At 36.9% G+C, this 22,642-nt stretch overlaps 1 protein-coding gene across 1 annotated transcript in view; it reads right to left on the bottom strand.

Annotated features, from left to right (window-relative positions):
- LOC114662093 (monocarboxylate transporter 8-like) overlaps nt 1-22,642 on the bottom strand; it is a 1,225,996-nt gene that overhangs the window by 990,666 nt on the left and 212,688 nt on the right. The gene's annotated exons all lie outside the window — the stretch shown is intronic.

Here is a 22,642-nt window from a genome sequence, read left to right as displayed (position 1 = left end):
TCAGCATCTCTGCCAGAGAAGCATCTCCCTCAGAGGCCGAGGAGTTGCTGGATTCGTAGCTACTGATGTTGTGGACAACCTGCCACACCGGCCTGGTGGTGTTGCTCCTCAGATGGTCCTCTATCCTCCTTCTCTACGCTGCCTTGGCTTCTCGGATACCTCTCTTTAGGTTTGCTCTGGCTACACTGTAAAGAGCCCCATCCCCAGACCTGAAAGCAGTACTCCCGGCATTCAGCAGACTCTGGACCTCCCTTGTCATCCAGGGCTTCCTGTTGGAATAAATCCTTATGAGTCTGTCCCTGGTGACATTGACCATGCAGAACCTGATGTAATCCAGGACTACCGTAGTGTGGTTCTCCAAGTCTTGGTGATCAAAAACCTCCCAGTCGGTTCTCTGGAAGCAGTCCTGCAACTGTTGGTAAGCCTTCTCTGGGGCAAAGGATAACATCACTGGTTATAGTGAGAGCTTGTTTCCCGAGAGGGATATATGCAGGGATCAGAAGCAGGGACGTGTGATCAGAGTGGCGAAGTGTGCTAGGGGTTTAGCTCTATAGGCCTGTCTGATGTTTGTTTAAAGAGGTCAGGAGCTGATGGTGCATTGCCACACCCAGCACATGCTAAACCCCCTGGATTGGGACCCGAGTGCAGTGAGTGATACCTCAGCACCACTAGGTGAGGGACAACAAAAAAAATCGTAAGCTTCAGGGATTCTAGTGCTAAGGCAAATTTTCTACAAAGGACGCATAAAGGCATTTGTTTACTTACTGTTATATTTGACGTTCACAGTTTTGCTGTTAAAATGCTGTATTCTGTGTTTTTCAATGTTTCCCCCATGACTTAACCCCTGCCAAAATGGCCACTGCACAGCCTGCTGAAATTTTGCACAAGGTTTTGCAATGTGTATCTTGAAAGAAAAAAAGAAAAAAAAACCCAGAGGTTTCACTTTCAAATGGTCATGAATTTGAACAGCAATTGGTTGACAGACCATTTACACTTTGATAGTCTGTAGATAAGCATTCAGCACAATTCCAGTGTCTGTTTTCTTATCTAAGTGACTTGCAGGTTGTTACTCAGTCTGATTTATGGAACGTCCAGTATGTCAGGTTTGGAAAGAGCAGAGGTTTGGCTTTCCAATGAATATAGAATTGCCTCAGTAAACTGCAGCAGTTGTTTGGTAAGAAATATATTTGGCAATAAATGCACACCAACCTACTATGTTTGTTGTCAACTAAACACTCAAAACTGGCAGTTCTCTCGAAGGAGTTGCACATGTTACTCTGACTTTTCTTATTATATGCAAATAAGGAGCCTTCCCAAAATGCTTTGTTGGCAGTGAATTTACTTGGACTTGTCAAATGAACAGTCATTTCTTCATTTGCATTTAAAAAATCTTGCAATGTTACAAATCAGCAGAGGCTGATGTACCATCAAAGCTCTCTGGATGCATGCCCAGGGGCACTTGTCAGCATGGGGCATTTTTATCAGACACAACACTGCCTTCCTGTTTGATGTAGTGATCGAAACTCCGTGCAAACCTCCCTCATTGAAACACTTGAATATCCATTCGCCAAAATCACTAAGGGAGACCTTCTCCCCCTGCTCATTGAAACAATTGCGTGTCCACAAAGCACGACCCAAAGTGGTAATTATGATTCTGCATGAAACATACCTGTATCTGTACACTGTATTCTTAAAAGCATAAAAGATTATTTTTTCCTTAATTTTAAACAGTTGTGTGCTTTCATATATGCTCATAAAATTTCAAAATGCACGATAGAGTAAAAATGGCTAGTTGGCCTAAGTCAGCAAAACAAACACTGTTTATTGTAAACAACCATGGTCCAGCCAGTTTTATTTTCTCCTGCAATGTTGTTACTTGAAGCTTTGTGCAGTTCTCTTTTGTTGTCAACCGATTTTCTTTATATTAATAGAAATTTATATTATTACAGCTGTTTATATTTAACCATTTAGATTGATTTAAGTTTCATTGCTTACCGTGATGAATATGTTTATGTATGACACACCTATACACAATGATGTACACTACATATGAATAAATGTATCAAATTTCAGCATTCACAAAAGCAATACATTTATACTGGTGTACCATATGTTTTCTTATGCAAGATTAAAATCAGAGGAAATAAATCCCATGCACCAAGCCATTTTAGTTAGTTAGATGTGGTTCATAAAAATGAGATCCAGGCAGGGGCCTACTTAGCTGGAAAACATCAGTTTCCTAGTGAAAATTACCACATGTATACTACATTCTAAAGGACCTATCCACATTAACCATTTTCAGACATGCTCATTTACTCATACACAATAGACACAAACATGCCACCTTAACACTTTAGAGCACCATCCATTTATTATGTTTTCTATTATTATTATGTGTCTATAATAATTTTATTTGTATAAATTATCTTTTGGATGAATTTAAATTAAAAATTCATATTTCCTTTTCTGATCTTTTTACATTTTTTAATCATTTTCAATCAGAATGTTCATCATCAGAGGTTTGGAGAAGAAGAATAAATGCTGAATATCATAAAATTTTACTGGAATTTATGGCACTTTCGAAGTATGGCATTGTGATAACAATAGTATCACCCGCCCATCTCCCATCTGCTCCTCTCACCCAGTGAAATTATTTGTACAAAACCCATAGAGGCAAAAGGAGTGTGTCCACATAAAAAGTCAAGGAAATACGATTCATCCCTGTGTCCCTGGAAATATGAAGCAGTAACGGTAACCTCTAAAACCCCAAGTTGATCAAAAACATAAACATCTTGTCATCCATTTTTCTGAACCCACATTTATAGCTACTGGTGTTCAGACAGCTAGAGTCAAACCTGGCAGCATCAGGATGACATGTGAAATAATGCATATGAACTATCAAAAGATAAGTGAGTGCATGCTGTAATATGGCTAGAAGATGGCAAAAACAAAAAGGAATTCCTGAAGAAAAAAATATCAATGTCAGAACCAGCTCTTTGAAGTGTATTCAAGTTAATATTAATAAAATATTCTAAATGTTCAATTTATACACACATAATTTACGCATTACTGTAACAGCATGGCAAGAAACTTTGTGCCATTGATATGCCTAATCACGTGGCTATAAGCAGGCAGTATGTTTGAGAATGAGCTGTGGCAGGGAGAAGCCTATTGACTATGTTGATCACTTCCTTCAGATGAAGAAAGGAATTATGGGCTAGCATGCAACAAAACTTCTCAAGAACGAAAAAATTCCTCCTCAAAACAAAACAAAAAAAATGGAGCATCATATGACAAAAGGCAGCCAATAACCTTTACAGTTTTTCTGAAACTATTGTGTCACTCATAGGATCAGCAAATATCTGAGAAAACCTTCTCAGTTTTTCAGTCACTGGAATCTATCATTTATCTTTAATAGCAGTGCTTCCTACTTGTCAAACACTCTCTGTAGACATGACAGTGTCAACTCTTCCCATGTTACCTAGCATAGAGGAGTGTGAAGAAAAAAATTGTGGAACGATCACAGGAGGACAGTTTGAACAGGTAAAATTAGCTCTGCTGTTTGCAATATCTAAAGATAAAATGTTACTGCACATGAAGAAGCCATCCAGGCACATGCGGTAACTGCAGCATGCTCACCTGCCTTCATGTCTCTGCTAGAAAACGTTTACTGTTACTCTGCTTACCATGAGTGGACAAGCTGCACTGGAAAGAGATAACAGCTGCACTGACTTACTGTATTGCAAAATACGCCTTTTCCTACTTAACTGGCACCCTAAGAATTCTCATAATTTGTCAATGGTCATATAACCACAGTAACCACTAATTCACAACAAAAGTAAGATGGCCATACAGCATAAGTGTTCATCCATGCAATTCACATCATCACCACTCTATACTGAAATGCTACAAGCTGGAAAAAACTTTCTTCAGTCTTGGTTGTTTCTTTTGTGTGAATTACTCATTATTTGTGTATAAAGTTATAGTGTAAAATGCATTACTGGACATTTTATTTTTGAATTTATAACTTATCTTAACAGGTGAACTGAGCTCCCTAATTACAATAATGGATGTTCAATATATGTTCCATCCATCTTGCATTAACATTTATAAATACATTATCCTGGTGATCTTTAGAAGAAGTCAAATATAGAACCATATTACATTGGAAGAAGAAGGTTAGTAATAAGGTAACAAAATATCAATTAATAAAATAAACATCTGAGTGATTCAATAATGCCAAATTTTAAAAGGGGGATGTTACTTCACTGTTTAGTTTCATTTTCAAATGTATTAAAGTTTCACTGGGTAGCTATAAAAAGCACTGCTTCCACCAAAATATCACCACCCTCTCACAGATTCTTCCTTGCTACTTGTACCTATCTGTATTGCAAAGAAAGAGGGATTCAAGAAGCTGTTGAAAATCCTGGATTTAAAATACAAATTGGCCGACTGCAAATACAGTACTTGCTTTTGCTGGTTGATATTATTAAATAATACATGCATCCTACAGACAGTTAGAGACAAGAAAAAGCAAATACAGTACATGCAGATAAATAATTAGAAACTATTACAAATTAAGTAAATTGTAAAAAATATATGTAGAATATACACATGTGCATGTATTATCTGTGATTAGAGCAGTAATGAATCAAAACCTTTTCTTAAAACAGTCAGAGAGAAATAGTAATGTTTTACTGACTCACAGGAACAGATGCCAGCATATTATTACTGTGAAAAAATTTAACAGGTTTTGGACAGTATATATATATATATATATACACTGTATATATGTCTATATGGTGCTGATGGTTAATCTATAAGGTATTCTAAGAACATTTCAAGACATGCAGAATATAGCCTTTTGGATCAAAATAATTACAGCATAAATTTAAGTCCATATTGTCCAGCCCTATTTCCCTAACACATACTGTATGTGTTTGACCCTTTAAATGGCTCACTGAAGTGATGTGGACTTTAAGAAACTGTCCTTTCCTTGTGGCGGAAAAGAAATCACTCAAAAACATTATCAGGAGTTTAAAAACTATGTAGAATGAATGCTGTAATTAAAAGCACTGCTAGTCACTAAGCTTCTCAGATTGCCATTTATGTGAAAGGCTATGTAAAGGTCATTGATGCTTGATCTGACAGACTATGACTAGAAAGCTTGAAACTGAGCTCTGAGTATCCCAAGGGAAATGTATAAAACATAACTAATGTTTTAGGATGTTTTGTTCAAAGGTGTATTCTACTTGGTTTAATAAAGCCTAACTATTAATCACTGAAGTGCAAAGAAACATCCGCTTTTCTGAGGGTGAAACCTTTTTGTCATGGATTATCACTGACCAATTCAATGCAATTCTATTCAATTTATATTTGTATACAGCACTACACTGTCACAGTGGCTCAGAGCACTGTACACAAGTAAACAGATAAAAAACAAATTACAAACTTTATAAACAGCATAATGCATTTGCATAAGACTATGGGCAAGTTTAAACACATAGTAAAACATTTTAAAGTAATTAACCTAAAAGGATTCTAAAAGTATACTCTTTGCCAATTATATTTGTCATTAAAATGTTACCAGTTAACAGAGAAAAGCAAAGAACACAGTCAATCTGACATGTAAGATAGAGTACTTCTCCTAGCTTACCCATAAATTCCTTTTTTATGTCCTTTTTGTTCATTTATGATTCTTTATTACTGTTTATATTAATATTGTAATTGCTTTCATTATTTGTCAAATAATATATTTAATATAAGTTTTGTTTATTATTTAGTTTCTATGTATTTAGATTTGCTGTCTGATGTGCCTTGTATTTTGAGGGTAGTTCCACCAAAGAGGCAAGGTCACCTGTCCATCACCATTGAGAGACTTCTCCCAGCCCTCTAAAGGCTAATGGGAAATGCAGTCCCTTGACGTTCATTAAATACACCTGGTGGTCTGACGAGTTCTCCTTTTTAATTACTTCTGTTCTTTGGGGTTTTCTTTGGTAATCCATGCTCTGGGGCATCTTATAAATTTAATCTTGATGTAAACACTAAATTATTTGATAACCAAAAAATAAGGTATATAATTAGACCAAGAAGGTCTACACCCAGGAAGATTCAGAGCTCAGGTCCTCTCCGAAAACATCTCTAAGGTACTCTTGACTACAATCTTGATTATCGAATAATATGTTTAATGATAAACATGAATATTTATTAAAATATGAATGCATAGAGGGTTTTTGTAAAGAAATGCATTAAACCTATTATAATGGAATATACTATACATCTGCTAGGAAGTATAGGCAGCCTGGTGTAAATATACAGTAAACAATTTAATAACAAGGCTTCTGTAAAGCCTTGTGCTAACACAACCTTTAATATGGCCTTCTTTAATAGTAGGGCTTTAACATCCCTTATTGATGAATTTTCAAATCTATTACAGTAATCCCTCCTCCATCGCGGGGGTTGCGTTCCAGAGCCACCCGCGAAATAAGAAAATCCGCGAAGTAGAAACCATATGTTTATATGGTTATTTTTATATTGTCATGCTTGGGTCACAGATTTCCGCAGAAACACAGGAGGTTGTAGAGAGACAGGAACGTTATTCAAACATTGCAAACAAACATTTGTCTCTTTTTCAAAAGTTTAAACTGTGCTCCATGACAAGACAGAGATGACAGTTCAGTCTCACAATTAAAAGAATGCAAACATATCTTCCTCTTCAAAGGAGCAAATAAATCAATAGGGTTGTTTGCTTTTAAGTATGCGAAGCACCGCGGCACAAAGCTGTTGAAGGCGGCAGCTCACACCCCCTCCGTCAGGAGCAGAGAGCGAGAGAGACAGATAAAAAAATCAATACGTGCCCTTTGAGCTTTTAAGTATGCGAAGCACCGTGCAGCATACTTAAAAGCTGCACACAGAAGGTAGCAAAGTGAAGATAATCTTTCAGCATTTTTAGACGAGCGTCCGTATCGTCTAGGTGTGCGAACAGCCCCCCTGCTCACACCCCCTACGTCAGGATCACAGATAGTCAGCGCAAGAGAGAGAAAGAAAAGTAAGTTGGGTAGCTTCTCAGCCATCTGCCAATAGCGTCCCTTGTATGAAATCAACTGGGCAAACCAACTGAGGAAGCATGTACCTGAAATTAAAAGACCCATTGTCCTCAAAAACCCGCGAAGCAGCGAAAAATCCGCGATATATATTTAAATATGCTTACATATAAAATCCGCGATGGAGTGAAGCCGCGAAGGGCGAAGCGCGATATAGCGAGGGATTACTGTATCTATAATAACAGCTTATGATACAGTGCATCCGGAAAGTATTCACAGCGCATCACTTTTTCCACATTTTGTTATGTTACAGCCTTATTCCAAAATGGATTAAATTCATTTTTCCCCTCAGAATTCTACACACAACATCCCATAATGACAACGTGAAAAAAGTTTACTTGAGGTTTTTGCAAATTCATTAAAAATAAAAAAACTGAGAAATCACAAGTACATAAGTATTCACAGCCTTTGCTCAATACTTTGTCAATGCACCTTTGGCAGCAATTACAGCCTCAAGCCTTTTTGAATATGATGCCACAAGCTTGGCACACCTATCCTTGGCCAGTTTCTCCCATTCCTCTTTGCAGCACCTCTCAAGCTCCATCAGGTTGGATGGGAAGCGTCGGTCCACAGCCATTTTAAGATCTCTCCAGAGATGTTCAATCGGATTCAAGTCTGGGCTCTGGCTGGGCCACTCAAGGACATTCACAGAGTTGTCCTGAAGCCACTCCTTTGATATCTTGGCTGTGTGCTTAGGGTCGTTGTCCTGCTGAAAGATGAACCGTCACCCCAGTCTGAGGTCAAGAGCGCTCTGGAGCAGGTTTTCATCCAGGATGCCTCTGTACATTGCTGCAGTCATCTTTCCCTTTATCCTGACTAGTCTCCCAGTCCCTGCCATTGAAAAACATCCCCACAGCATGATGCTGCCACCACCATGCTTCACTGTAGGGATGGTATTGGCCTGGTGATGAGCGGTGCCAGGTTTCCTCCAAACGTGACGCCTGGCATTCACACCAAAGAGTTCAATCTTTGTCTCATCAGACCAGAGAATTTTCTTTCTCATGGTCTGAGAGTCCTTCAGGTGCCTTTTGGCAAACTCCAGGCGGGCTGCCATGTGCCTTTTACTAAGGAGTGGCTTCCGTCTGGCCACTCTACCATATAGGCCTGAATGGTGGATTGCTGCAGAGATGGTTGTCCTTCTGGAAGGTTCTCCTCTCTCCACAGAGGAGCTCTGGAGCTCTGACAGAGTGACCATCGGGTTCTTGGTCATCTCCCTGACTAAGGCCCTTCTCCACCAAACGCTCAGTTTAGATGGCCGGCCAGCTCTAGGAAGAGTCCTGGTGGTTTCGAACTTCTTCCACTTACGGATGATGGAGGCCACTGTGCTCATTGGGACCTTCAAAGCAGCAGAAATTTTTCTGTAACCTTCCCCAGATTTGTGCCTCAAGACAATCCTGTATCGGAGGTCTACAGACAATTCCTTTGACTTCATACTTGGTTTGTGCTCTGACATGAACTGTCAACTGTGGGACCTTAAATAGACAGGTGTGTGCCTTTCCAAATCGTGTCCAATCAACTGAATTTACCACAGGTGGACTCCAATTAAGCGGCAGAAACATCTCAAGGATGATCAGGGGAAACAGGATGCACCTGAGCTCAATTTTGAGCTTTATGGCAAAGGCTGTGCATACTTATGGACATGTGCTTTCTCAATTTTTTTATTTTTAATAAATTTGCAAAAATCTCACGTAAACGTTTTTCACGTTGTCATAATGAGGTGTTGTGTGTAGAATTCTGAGGAAAAAAATGAATTTAATTCATTTTGGAATAAGGCTGTAACATAACAAAATGTGGAAAAAGTGATGCACTGTGAATACTTTCCAGATGCATTGTAGATTTGTAATACTGGGCAATTTTAATCTTAATATAGATGATTTGGGTGACGCCAAGGCAAGAGAATTTATGAACCTTCTGATCTTGTTTGATCTTAGTTAGCATTTAACCCAGCCAACACATAAAGGGGGCAACATGCTGGATTTACTCATATCAAAGGGGCATAACATTAACATAACACAGATTCTGCACATCGGTATATCTGATCATAACTGTATTTTTTTTTTTTTTACAATAGCATTATCTGTGATTAGAACCAAAAAGAAGCATGTTGTTAAGCGGTGTTATTTTGATACCACAGCTACTGCCAGATTTCTGATATAATTAATAGTCAGCCTGAATTCACTGGTTTTTCCAAAGCAAGCAGCAATGTGAATAATATGATAGAGCATTTTAATGCAAAAAAATATGGGTTGCAGCAGACCTGGTAGCACCTGAAAAACATGTTAAGAAGTTATTTATAGCCGTAGTACCGTGGAAAACTTAAACAATCTGTAAATTTAAAAGAGAGTATCATGGAGAAAGACTAAACTAATGGTCTATTATGAAATCCTAAAGGCTCTTATAACTAAATATAATTCAGCAGTTCATCTAGAGAGAGTGTCTTACTTTTATAAAATTATTAATAACAGAGCAGGCAATCCAAAAGTCTTATTTTCAACCGATGATCGCTTTTTAAAAGAGGCTAAAAGAGAAGATTTTGCTGTATATTTTACAGAAAATATAGATAATGTTGGATTTACTATAAAACCGATAAAACTTCTAAAATCCCATTTTTTAACATCTGGCTTTCTAGTACTGTAATTAAAGCATAACGTAGCAATCTGACAACAAGTTTAGCACTTTAAAGTATAAATAAGTACCATCTTCTCCCATCCTGTATGGTGGTGCTGTGCACCACCCATACTTGCTCAAATCACTCTATTCTGCAGGGTACTGGAGGAAATGAGGAGACCTTGGAAACCTTTATAGACTGTACCAACCATGCCCAGCTGGCCTAGGTCATTCTGACATCTATGATGCCGAGCCTGATTACCATCAGACTGAACTATTTGATTGCTGGATTCCATGGCCCTCTAGATGTTTACTTTTTCACTATTGCCCCAATCTTTGGAGTTTTTTATTTTCCTCTCCTCCGTTTCAGCTGGTCAACTAATCACAATCAGAAATCAAGGATTCCATCTACATTATTAATCAACTGAAACTGCTATGGATTATTTTATTTGCTTTTGTGTCTGTTCACTGAATTTAATAACATCTGTCTCCACTTAATGTGCTGCCATGTACACATGCCTAAGTTAAATGTAAATATATACTGTACATATTTTTATATATACAGTATGTAAATTCGTTCTGGTTGTTCTCTTGCCATCTTTATGTATAAGGCTTATAATCAGAAAACAATGGGAACCTGTTTCCGATAGGAGTGGAGGTTTATTTTGCTGTTTAGTGTTTAAATTTTGTTTAACAATGCCCAGATTGATTTTTTGCTTATTTTTTAATACTTTCATTTATTAGAAACTAGCTGAAATACCCAGTGTTGCACGGGAGGAAAATAAAGTGTTTTTTTTTTGTAATTGTTTGAAAAAAACATAATAAAAAAAAAATCATAACTTTAAAAATAAAAATACATTAACAAAACAATACAGACTCATTAATGTGCTTGTCTTGTGGTGTTGTATGTATGTTATCATCCAGTTGACGCTCGGAACCGGCCAACTCTATTTAATTTGAAAAGCAACAGGGGTGCAGTGCTGCTCAAAACTAAAGAATGCTGACAGTCGCCTGCTATATACTAACTGTGTAAGCCAGCACGGGATCCTAGAAAGCATTGAAATCGTCAGAACTTCTCTGGGCATCTCTCTGCTATGAGGATTCGTGTTGCCGACGTGCTTGGATCGTTTGTACATTAGCAGCTAAGCGACTGTCTTTCTTAGGAGGTTTCCTTTTGCCAGTGTGCTGGCCTCGCTTGCATATCCTCGGAGCTGGAGCCCTCACCTCGACTCTACGTCTCACTTCCAGGCCAGACAGACACACACACTTGCACGCGTAGAACTCTATTTAATTTCAAAAGCAACAGGGGCGCAGTGGTGCTCAAACAAAGAATGCTGGCAGTCACCTCCAGTTCGCCCTCTGGTGGTCATTCCGAGTGTCAACTGGATGATAACATGCACACAAGACCGCAAGATCATCCCCACCCTACCCAGAAGGGTGTGGGTTAGGGTTGATTTCACCCTACAGTATTTTTAGTCGACCATGGAGAAACATGTGTACCAAGTTTCATGAAAATTGCTCCAGCCGTTCGGATGTGATGCTGGAATATACATACATACACACATTGACTTTTAAATATATAGATTATTGTAATATTAGTCACTGATAATATCCAAGTAACTATGATGTATCTTTATGGTTTTTTTTTTTTATTACTGTTTGGATAGCACCTCGAGTTGCAAGTAAATGTATGATAAGGTGCTGTATAAATAAAGTTATTATTATAAAAAAATAAAACCAGATCCTCCACCAGAGGCACCTGAATAGTAACTTAATTCAAATTAAAACAAAACACATAACACAAGTTCAGAAACCAATTTGCAGTTTTAAATGCTGCTTATTAAATATTCACTATCTTTGAAGTAAAGCTGCTTTGGTAAATGATATCATACTAAGTACTGTACAAAATATGATTTGTGTCTTCTCGCTGAAACCTGGTTTAGTAAATCTTGCACCGTTCCCCTAGCTGAGGCATCACCAGATGGATGCACATTCCTTCATAAATCCAGAGATACTGGTTGAGAAGGTTGCCTTGGAATAATTCAGTGTGACAAAATGCACTGCTTCTAAAAATGTAGGCAAATTCATATCCTTTGAGGCACTCATTTTAAATCTTAAAACTTCTTCCAGCACAATTGCAGTGGTATTCTACAGACCACCAAGGTCATATTCATTGTTCATGACTGAATTTTGCAACCTTTTATCGGATTTGGATATAAATTGATGAGGGATTTTTAATGTATACAATGATGTGGAAACTGACAACTTCAGCAAATGTTTTACTTATTTGTTAAATTCCAGAATTGTGTTATGCCATATTGTCAATGGCTCAACAAATTGTCATAACCACATATCAGATCTAATTACTACTTATGGAGTTAAGACTCAAAATTTAAATATTATACCTTTAAATGAAGTTAGTTCTGATCATTACTTAATTACATTTGACTTGGTCCTGCCCTTACCAGCATACTTGCACATTAAAACAAGGACAGTGAGATGTCTAGATTTTAACTCTACAACAAAACTGGTAGATATTTTGAGAAACTCAAGCATAATCGTTGAAAACAATTTGGATCAATTTGGCTAATAACAAATTATACTGATATTTGAAAGATGCTTTGGATACCATAATTCCCATCAAAATAAAAGTGATTAAAGCACATAGAAACTCACCCTGATTTAATGAGAATACTCAACCTCTTAAATTAGAAAGTAGAAAACTGGAACATAGATGGAGAGCAACAAAGCTGCAGGTCTTCTGAATTGTTTGAAAAAAGAGTGTTAAAAAGTATAAAAAAGCTCTCTAGATTAATAGGTAACAACAATAACTTTCATGCACTATTTGGAACAGTGACTACTAATCTAACAAATGGGAAATTTGAACTACAATGTAAAATACCTACAGACATTAGCTGTGCAGATTTTATGACCTCCTTTAATGATAAAAATGACAATACAAGATCCCAGATTTCCGCTTCACATTGTAAACTTAATGCTAGATTAGCAAACCCTGTCTAGCCTTGCATGCACCATTTTAGTAATTTAAATTTGACAGAAACAGAACAGGAAGTCAGAATTTCATTTTCTAAAATGAAACCTATTACTTGTTCCTTAGACCCAACTAAACTAATAAAACACTCAAAAGATGTTCTGGCAGCATTCTTAGTATTATCACACTGTTCCTTACTGAATGTCACAGTTCCTGATGAACTAAAAGTGCTAGTTATCAGACCACTACTTATAAAGCCACAGCCAGACCCACATACGCTTTATAATTATAGACACATTTCAAATTTACCTTTTCTCTATAAAACACATGACAAAATAGTCACCATGCAGAAGATACTGACAAAGTACTGTTAGCACATTTTTTAAATACTAAAATTGATTTCATAAATATGAACTAAACCACACAAGGGAGTGTCTGAAAGCAAACATAATTTATGTCTGTGTAAATGAATGGAGTACTTATTGTGTTGAATGTTGCACTTAAATCTAACAACATTATTGCTGCACATAAATATTGATTAATTACTTAATCAGAAGACATTAAATTCAATTTGCAACACACATTAGTGCAATTTCTGTACTGTGACTGGTGCGAAAGCTAGACCTGAACCTCTCAAATGCATTTAGTAGAGTATTACTTATATTTTGAATCTCAATTCCATAAGTAATGATTAAATCCAATGTATGACAGATAAAAGGCTGTCAAATTCAATAATAATATGGCACAGGTGATCTGTAAATTAGTACTACAATTGTTCTGGATTTGGTTTTAATATCTAACATGAGTACCTCAAAGGAAGTACAGTACATACGCCTAAGTTTTTAAAAGCAGTTTGCAGTTCATTACACAGCATTATTCCAAAGGCATATACAAGGTCAGTGTTTTTCAACCCTCGGGTTACATCCCAAATGTGGGACACTCTAGATGGATCATTACTTATCAGCTTAATTTTAAAAAATCAAATAAGCCATCATTTTAAAGTTTTTGGGAGCAACTGATTGCAGGTTTCAGTCCTGCACCCAGTCAAAGAAAGATTTTGCTCCTATGTACTGAGAAACTGAAACGACTAACATAAGTCTAGTTATGAGTTGATGACCACTCACATACTCCGCACCACATGCATCATTAAGAAAGCCAATGAACATGAATAAGTTTGCCAAATGAACTGCAGAATCACTTATTCCAAACTCTTCCAATTCCATATCACCTCACAAGATTCATCCCAAAAACTTGAACTAAACAGGAATGTTAAAAGAAAACAAAACTTCAGAATTAATGGGGTAAATATTTCAAATTTGAGCATGTAGAGCAATATGTGTTGTGCATTATCTGCAGTGTGGTACTACCAAACAAAAGCATAAAGCTTTCCAAACTATAAAGACATTTGAAAACAATGCGTGCTATTTACAGAAGTTAATTATTCAACTTTTTTAAAAGAACAAATTAAAATCTTTTGAGGCTTCACAAAACACATTCTAGCACATTTGTATGACAACCCAGCTGCTACTCCAGGCATTATTTTGTTGAGCATGAAATGACAAATTTATGAAAGCTCACACGACTGTGGAACAGCTCGTCTTGCCTTGTGCAACAGGGATGTGCACTGAAATTCTAAAAAGATATTCCTCTCTGCACTCTCTTCACTTTGCCCTGCTTTCAAGAAATAACAAAATCAGACAAGCACAAGTCACCCATTAAAAAGACAAATGCAAACTAAATTTTATTCAGTATTAAACTGTGTGTGAAGTTATTTTTGGATGAGTACAGTGTATATTTGAACTTTTATGTACACTAAATGTTGAATATATATTTAATGTTATTTATTAATTTGTGCCATTCATGGCAAAATGTTGGCTTGCTTAAATGAAAATTACTGCTAATAAAGGGTCACCACTGACGAAAATTAGATAAAACTGGGTCCCAAGGCCATGTTGCGAACCACTGCCGTAGACTAATACCTCTTGATTTACCAAGGAATGTAAAACTATATGCTACTCCTTAAAGTAGGGAAATAGTGTCTGATTTACTAAGTCATTCACCAAGCAAGTGAATATTTACCAATCAGTATTTTAAACTGCAAAGATGTTTTTGTATGACTTTTATACTTTTTATTTTAATTTGAACTAGCAACAATTCTGGTCATCAAAGAAACGTGGTGCATGGACCTCTCATGAAACGCAGCACCCGAGGTCACTCTGCCAAGGTTTATTCAATGTCCTTCACTGCCTTCCTTTGTCACCATGGATCCTTACTGATAGACATGCCACAAGCTTGACAGACCTAAAGGCTACTAACATGGTGTACGAATCCCACTTCAGCAATTCTTTGGATGAGCATCATTTCCAATTAGCACATGCAATATACCTATGTTGCGTATATTCCTGTACTGTTCCTGTAAAGAATAAGCACCATTGAATGAGGTTCTGATTTTAATTGTAGCTCTAATTATACTTTCTATTTTTTGGTTATCAGTTGATTTATATTTACACCTTAACACACGACTCAATTTTTGAGATGCCCCAAAACCAGGGATTTTGGGTAGGAACTACAAAAGAACATCAGTTTAATAGACTGCAATTAAAGATCACAAAGGTTCAGCCTGATTGGTTCAGAAATGGCTGAATTATCTAAACAAACCAAGTTAATCCAATTTTTTTCACTGCTCAGTCCTTGAAAGTATTAATTGGTCCCACTAACCAAATTTCAAATCAGCAAAATATAACCCTGAGGAAAAATACAGTTTGTTCTTTCTTTCAACTCTAAGTTACCTATAGTATGTGTTTTTGGTAAGGTGTACATATAGCAAGACACAACATAAAAATGTGCCCTCAATGAGCAGAGAAAAGGTGGACCATATAGTCATCTTCACCTGTAGGCCACTCTTGTTCAAGAAAAAAAGTCACTCTTGTTTGAGAGTTCCACTGGATACGAGACATTCATGTTCAGGCTTTCACCACCAGGTAGACAAACTGGTTCATTATTCACTCAGCTGGTTTCTTGTGTCAGTTTTAATGCTTTAATGTTTATTTTTTCACTCAGCTTGGTTTAGTTTCCTGGTACTGATAAGTTATCTGAGAATATCCTTTGCTATTGGTAGATGGTATCTGAGAATATGCTCTTCTATTGGCAGACGCTGAATCTTTCATGCACAAGACACTCCTTCACTTCCAATTCCAGATATCATGAATTCATCACTTTGTACCAGAAGTCAAGAGGTAGTCAGTGGAATAATATTTTACTTTTACTCTGAATAAGTTTAAGGATACCACATCAGCAGAATGTCATGGCTACACTTTTTTGGGATGCAGAAGTTATGATTTCGGTAGACATTATGCCATGTTATCAAAACATTAACTCAGATTTGTACATTCAAAGTGCTATCGGTTGAGACATCTTTACAATATATGCTTAGTTTTAATAGGTCATTAAGTACTGATGTTTCAACATGGGCAGTGCTGCAGAGCAAGTTCCTGTTAACACAGCTCCTTGATTACTAGCATAGCCAAGTTTACATGTTCTTCCCATATGTGATTATATTTATAAATAACTGCAGAAGATTACCTGTTTTACAGGTAACTGTAAATGTGTTATTAAGAACTCTCAATTGCCAAATTATGTTTATCTCTACATGCACTGTGGAAGTTACATGTACAGTGGAACCTCGGTTCACGACCATAATTCGTTCCAAAACTCTGGTCGTAAACCGATTTGGTCGTGAACCGAAGCAATTTCCCGGATAGGATTGTATGTAAATACAATTAATCCGTTCCAGATCATACGAACTGTATGTAAATATATTTTTTTTAAGTTTTTAAGCACAAATATAGTTAATTAAACCATAGAATGCACAGCGTAATAGTAAACTAAATGTAAAAACATTGAATAACGGAGAAAACCTTGAACAATAGAGAAAACTAACATTGCAAGAGTTCGCGCTATACTGTAGCCTTATGACTCGATCGCTGTAAACATTTTTGAGTTTTAAGCACAGGGGAAAAAAAGGAACATTTGAACAAATCCGAACTTTACTTAAAAGCCAACCATAAGCAACTAACATTGCAGGAGTTCACGCTAATAGCATTACAACCCGATCGCTGTAAGCACTCTTTTTAAATGAGTTTTAAGCACAGGGGGGGAAAAAAGGAACATTTGAACAAATCCGAACTATATTTAAAAACCATCCATAAGCAACTAACATTGCAGGAGTTCACGCTAATAGCATTACAACCCGATCGCTGTAAACACTCTTTTTAAATGAGTTTTAAGCACAGGGAAAAAAATTTTTTTTTGTATGAAAATGTGCTATATAAATAAATGTTGTTGTTGTTGTTGTTATTTGAAAAAAGAGAAAAGTAACATTGCAACAATTCACGCTACGAACCAAAAAATGAACATTTGAAAAATCCGTAATACAAAAACTAGCCATAAACCACCAAGAAAACTAACCTTGCATGAGTCAAGTTCTGGCATGAAGTGAGGAAGAACTGGGTGGAGAACAATCCGGTCTCGTCGCAGTTGAAGACTTGTTGCAGGATGTAGCCTTCGTCCTCCACTAATTTTGTGAAATTTTTCACGAATTCTTTTGCAGCTTCAGCGTCGGAACTAGCAGCCTCTCCATGCCTTACCACACTATGAATGCCACTTCTCTTGCGAAACTTTTCAAACCATCCTCTACTGGCTTTAAATTCCTCACTTTCGCCACTCGTAGAAGGATAGTTTTGCAGCAAATCGCCATGAATCTTCCTGGCTTTCTTGCATAACATTGCCTCGCTTACGCTATCCCCTGCAAGTTGCTTCTCGTTCAGCCACACTAGCAACAGTTTTTCCACCTCTTCTAGCACTTGAGGCCTCTGCCTGGTTAACGCTGTAACTCAGCTGCAACATCAGCTGCTTTAAAATAGTCGAAATCGTAGATTTTGACTTCTTGTACTCGGCGGCAAGATCAGTAACATGAACGTCACGTTCATACTTTTCAATAATTTCTTTCTTTACTTCGATTTCAATTTTCTGCAAAATTTTCTCCTCACCACTCTTCACTTGCTTAGAAGCCATGGTTAACTACAAAAGCACACGAAATACTGTAGAGCACAAAGAGTTCACAGGTAAAGCACGCACGTCTGACTGAGAACAATGAACAGGGAGAGGCTGAACACGTGCTTAAATACAGTAATCGGCGCGTACAAACCGGAAGGGAAATGAAATAGAGCACAAAGAGTTCACAGCAAAAGCACGCACACACGTGCAAGCACGCACGTCTGACCAAGAACAATGCAACATGTGTGGAAATCATCGGCGCTCACAAACCGAAAGGGAAACTGGCTTGTTCGTATACCGAGTGTGTGGTCGTGAACCGAGGCAAAAGTTTGCCGAACTTTTTGGTCGTAAACTGAGTTGTACATGTACCGAGACGTTCATGAACCGAGGTTCCACTGTACACAGTTTATTGACACAAGGAGCTGTCCAGGTAGATGGAATGGCAGTCCTTTGTACGGCTAAATCATACACATATACCAAAGTAGAAATGAGATTCAGCAAGGACACTGCCTTCAATCCAGTAGTAGAAACCTATATAAATAACCAGTTTCTTTTAAATTCTGTCATTTACTATATATAATATTTTGAAACATGGTGACCTAATGGTGTAGTGGTTAGCATTCTTACCTCATAGCATCAGGTGATTAGCCTTATTTCATTGCCTTGGATTGACAATTGGATTGTTTCTGTGAGCTGACTGCTCTGCATGAATGTGTCCAGTGAAATACAGTCTCCTGGCAAGATTAATTCTATCCCTGAACCCCATGCTACAGACATTGACATTACATATTTTCCAAAACACCAGTAGAATAGCACATGAGAAGACAACATGTAGCAGTGGAACACATGTAGGAGTGAGACACTAGCAACAACAGACAATAAAAAATTAAAAGGAATGAAAAACTAAGTAAACATTAAGATGAAGAAAATGTTAAATAATTAAAACTAAAAAAAAAAAAACTAAAAAACTAGAATGAAAAGCTAAACAAAAACTAAAGCAAGAAAACATCTTTAAACTAGAAAAACACTGGATGGAAAGCAACCAGCCTGCCTGTTTTTAACATACGAGTCTCTCCCACAACTTGTTTTTGGCAACTCCTCCATGTCTGATCTCATCCCCTGTCTTACTGTGCGTTACTAATCTAGAACTGTAGATATTTCAAGATTTTTATCTTTAAAAAGAATGAACAAAACAAAGAGAGCTATATTACATGCAAGTAACAAACATATACAACAGGAAGAAATCTCAGTATTCTAAGAACACCCCAACATGCCTCAGGCCTTAAACCACAATACCCTGATATGCCACAAATCTCTAAAATACAGTAATCCCTCGCTATATCGCGCTTCGCCTTTCGCGGCTTCACTCCATCGCGGATTTTATATGTAAGCATATTTAAATATATATCGCGGATTTTTCGCTGCTTCGCGGGTTTCTGCGGACAATGGGTCTTTTAATTTCTGGTACATGCTTCCTCAGTTGGTTTGCCCAGTTGATTTCATACAAGGGACGCTATTGGCAGATGGCTGAGAAGCAGCCCAACTTACTTTTCTTTCTCTCTCTCTTGCGCTGACTATCTGTGATCCTGACGTAGGGGGTGTGAGCAGGGGGGCTGTTCGCACACCTAGACGATATGGACGCTCGTCTAAAAATGCTGAAAGATTATCTTCACGTTGCTACCTTCTGTGTGCAGCTTTTAAGTATGCTGCACGGTGCTTCACATACTTAAAAGCTCAAAGGGCACGTATTGATTTTTTTATCTGTCTCTCTCTCTCTCTAACTCTCTCTCTCTCTCTCTGCTCCTGACGGAGGGGGTGTGAGCTGCCGCCTTCAACAGCTTTGTGCCGCGGTGCTTCGCATACTTACAAGCCAAACAGCCCTATTGAATTGTTTGCTCCTTTGAAGAGGAAGATATGTTTGCATTCTTTTAATTGTGAGACTGAACTGTCATCTCTGTCTTGTCATGGAGCACAGTTTAAACTTTTGAAAAAGAGACAAATGTTTGTTTGCAGTGTTTGAATAACGTTCCTGTCTCTCTACAACCTCCTGTGTTTCTGCGGAAATCTGTGACCCAAGCATGACAATATAAAAATAACCATATAAACATATGGTTTCTACTTCGCGGATTTTCTTATTTCGCGGGTGGCTCTGGAACACAACCCCCGCGATGGAGGAGGGATTACTGTACTCTGCTATTGCCACATTGTAGATTCCTTTGTTCCTATGATTTATATTACAATTGCTTCAGCCTGACCATGAGAAGTACACCTCTATTACATACTGCATGAGCTAAATTAACTAATCTGCACAATAAAGTAACCAGTAAAATCTACAGAAAACTGTGTTTAAGATTAAACAAATGCAGTAAAAACAAAGCACAGAATAAATGAAACAATAATAAATTTTAGGAGAGCAACCCTGGAGTCATTTAAGTTATAAACACTGTTGCTACTCTGATTAAACTATTTGATTATGATTATATTACTGTATCTAATTATAACTTATTACAAGTGACTTTTAAAAATAGGCTGAAACACAATGTCTTATAAAGATCATCATTTGCTTATTCTTGAAAGTAAAACCAGTTTTTTTCTGTTCTGAGACCCACACATTTACCCTAATCTAATCAATGCTATCTACAGTTTCACAGGTGAAGTGTGTTGTAAACATATTGATGGGACTCAGCTGGAATATCATTCTGTTAGTAAATAAACTAGGAAGCATATAAACTTTTTCAATTAGGTGACCCTTATATTTTTTAATCTAAGTAAAGCAATATGATGCAACATTTTTATTAATAAACTAGTCATTTAGCCCGTTACAATAACGGGCGCTAGAACAGTAGCGCATAAACATTAGTAGGAACAGTCTATATTAAATGGCAAGGGACTTTGACCTCATTCTTTTTGTTGGTCGTATTTTTCTTTCTTTCAGCCTTTCTTTTGTTGATGTTTACTTGCTGAGCAGACCGTTCTTCGTGGGCTGCCGCTGTGTATTGTGTGTCTTTAATTTTCTGTGACAGTAATACTGTCTTGTACGTCCGCTGGCTTGAACGTCCATAATATACCTTTAATTTTCTCTGGCGGTAATACAGGCGTGCGCGTCGGTAATATGCCTTTAATCTCCTCTGACAGTAATACTGGCTTGTATTGTGTACCTTTAATTTCCTCTCACAGTAATACTGGTTTGTATGTCCGTAAAACGCCTGTAACTTTCTCTGACAGTAATATCGCGCATCGCACCATACCCCGCGTATGCGCACTTCACCAGAAGACACACACACACGGACACCTGGACGCACACTGGGATTTTATTAAAGAGGATATAAATTATGTGTTTCAAGATGATAAAAAAATGTTTTTAATCACAATAGTGCTGAATTTTATGTGGATAGAGCAGATTTCAACTTTATTAAACAATGGTTCCAAAACATTTTGCTTTTAGCCAGTACATTTGTTTTTTGTTTGTTTAATTTAAATTGGGTTATGTCAAAAATGTGTAGTTTTTTTCATCCTTTTAGTGTTACTGCAAAATAAAAGTATGATAAAAAGCAATGACTCAAGGGTAGGCTGAAGACTCAGAAAATGCCTAAGGGGTTTTTATTAATTGCTTCCTTAAGTTAAATAATTTGTGTGCTTCCATTTTCAGCTGAGTTCAGCTTTCTCTTCTCAAACCTGATCCCATCAGTCTGCTTGCTTTTCTAAATTGTCTACACTGATAACACAGCTTCTTTACATTAACCAGAGAAAACTGAAGTCTATTACTATAACCCCACTGACTAGGTTTAAACAAAAATCTTGAAACATATCCAAAGCTTAATCCAGACTTGAATCCTTCTCAAAAACTACACAATTGATCTGGGACCATCCTACACCATTTTGCATTTGAAGACAGAATTTAATTTTAACAATGACCTTCACCAGGAAAAGCTGATGGCAAGACGAGATGAGAATTTAATTTTATCACTTATCATTTATGAAACATTGTCAGACTTCAACTTAACCCCTGCTGGGTATAATTTTGAGGGGCATAGGTATAAGAGGTATTAATGCCTAAGAATGATAGAACTTGTGATGCCATGATCATTTTCATTTGATTCAGACGGCTAATACTGTATTGAAGGGACTCGTACAGATTTTTTTAAACTAGGGACCCAGGAGCACAGTAGGGAATTTAACATGGGCTATATTTACCAATAGTATCATTGAATAACACAAAAACAAAAACATGATGAATTACAGAAGAAATAGAAATTACTAAACAGCAGAGAACTAGAAAGGATTAAAACAAGAACATACTATAATTTGCTTCTTATAATCCAAAATGTATTAAATAATACATAAACAGACCAATGCAAAAAATGAATTTCTATCTGTAAATACCATATTACAGCAATTTTAGAAATATGGCTAAAGTCTAGAGATTAAGAGGAATAAATATTCTGTAAATATCTTTCATTTTGAAAAGACTAACAAATTCCAAAGGGTGGAAAGATCGCAATATACATAAGAGAAATTTTAAAAACAAGGATACTTCCAACTAAAGATGTGACATATCTTTGTGAGAATCTATGAGTTACTAGAGGAAGAAACAAAAAAGTAATTTGTTAGGGAAATAAAGGACTTTAATTGCCTAAATATAAAGTTGAAAATTTTGAAAAGGTTACATCTGAAATATGAAAATCAAAAAAGAAAGCAACAACACCATTAAGGAAAGCCAAGACATAGGATGGTAGATGGAGGGAGCAGAATTTTTTCTTATTAAGCAAGCAAGCGTTAACTGATGACATGTAAAAAATTTAAATAATACAGTTAATTGGGGCACAGAACTAAATTTTGTTAAGATGAAATTTCATACAAATATTAGGACATATTTCTTTAGACA

The sequence above is a fragment of the Erpetoichthys calabaricus genome, chromosome 12, assembly GCF_900747795.2.
Source record: "Erpetoichthys calabaricus chromosome 12, fErpCal1.3, whole genome shotgun sequence".
Lineage (NCBI taxonomy): Eukaryota > Metazoa > Chordata > Cladistia > Polypteriformes > Polypteridae > Erpetoichthys > Erpetoichthys calabaricus.
The sequence above is the reverse complement of the archived record's forward strand: the minus strand, read 5'-3'. Positions and strand labels throughout refer to the sequence as shown.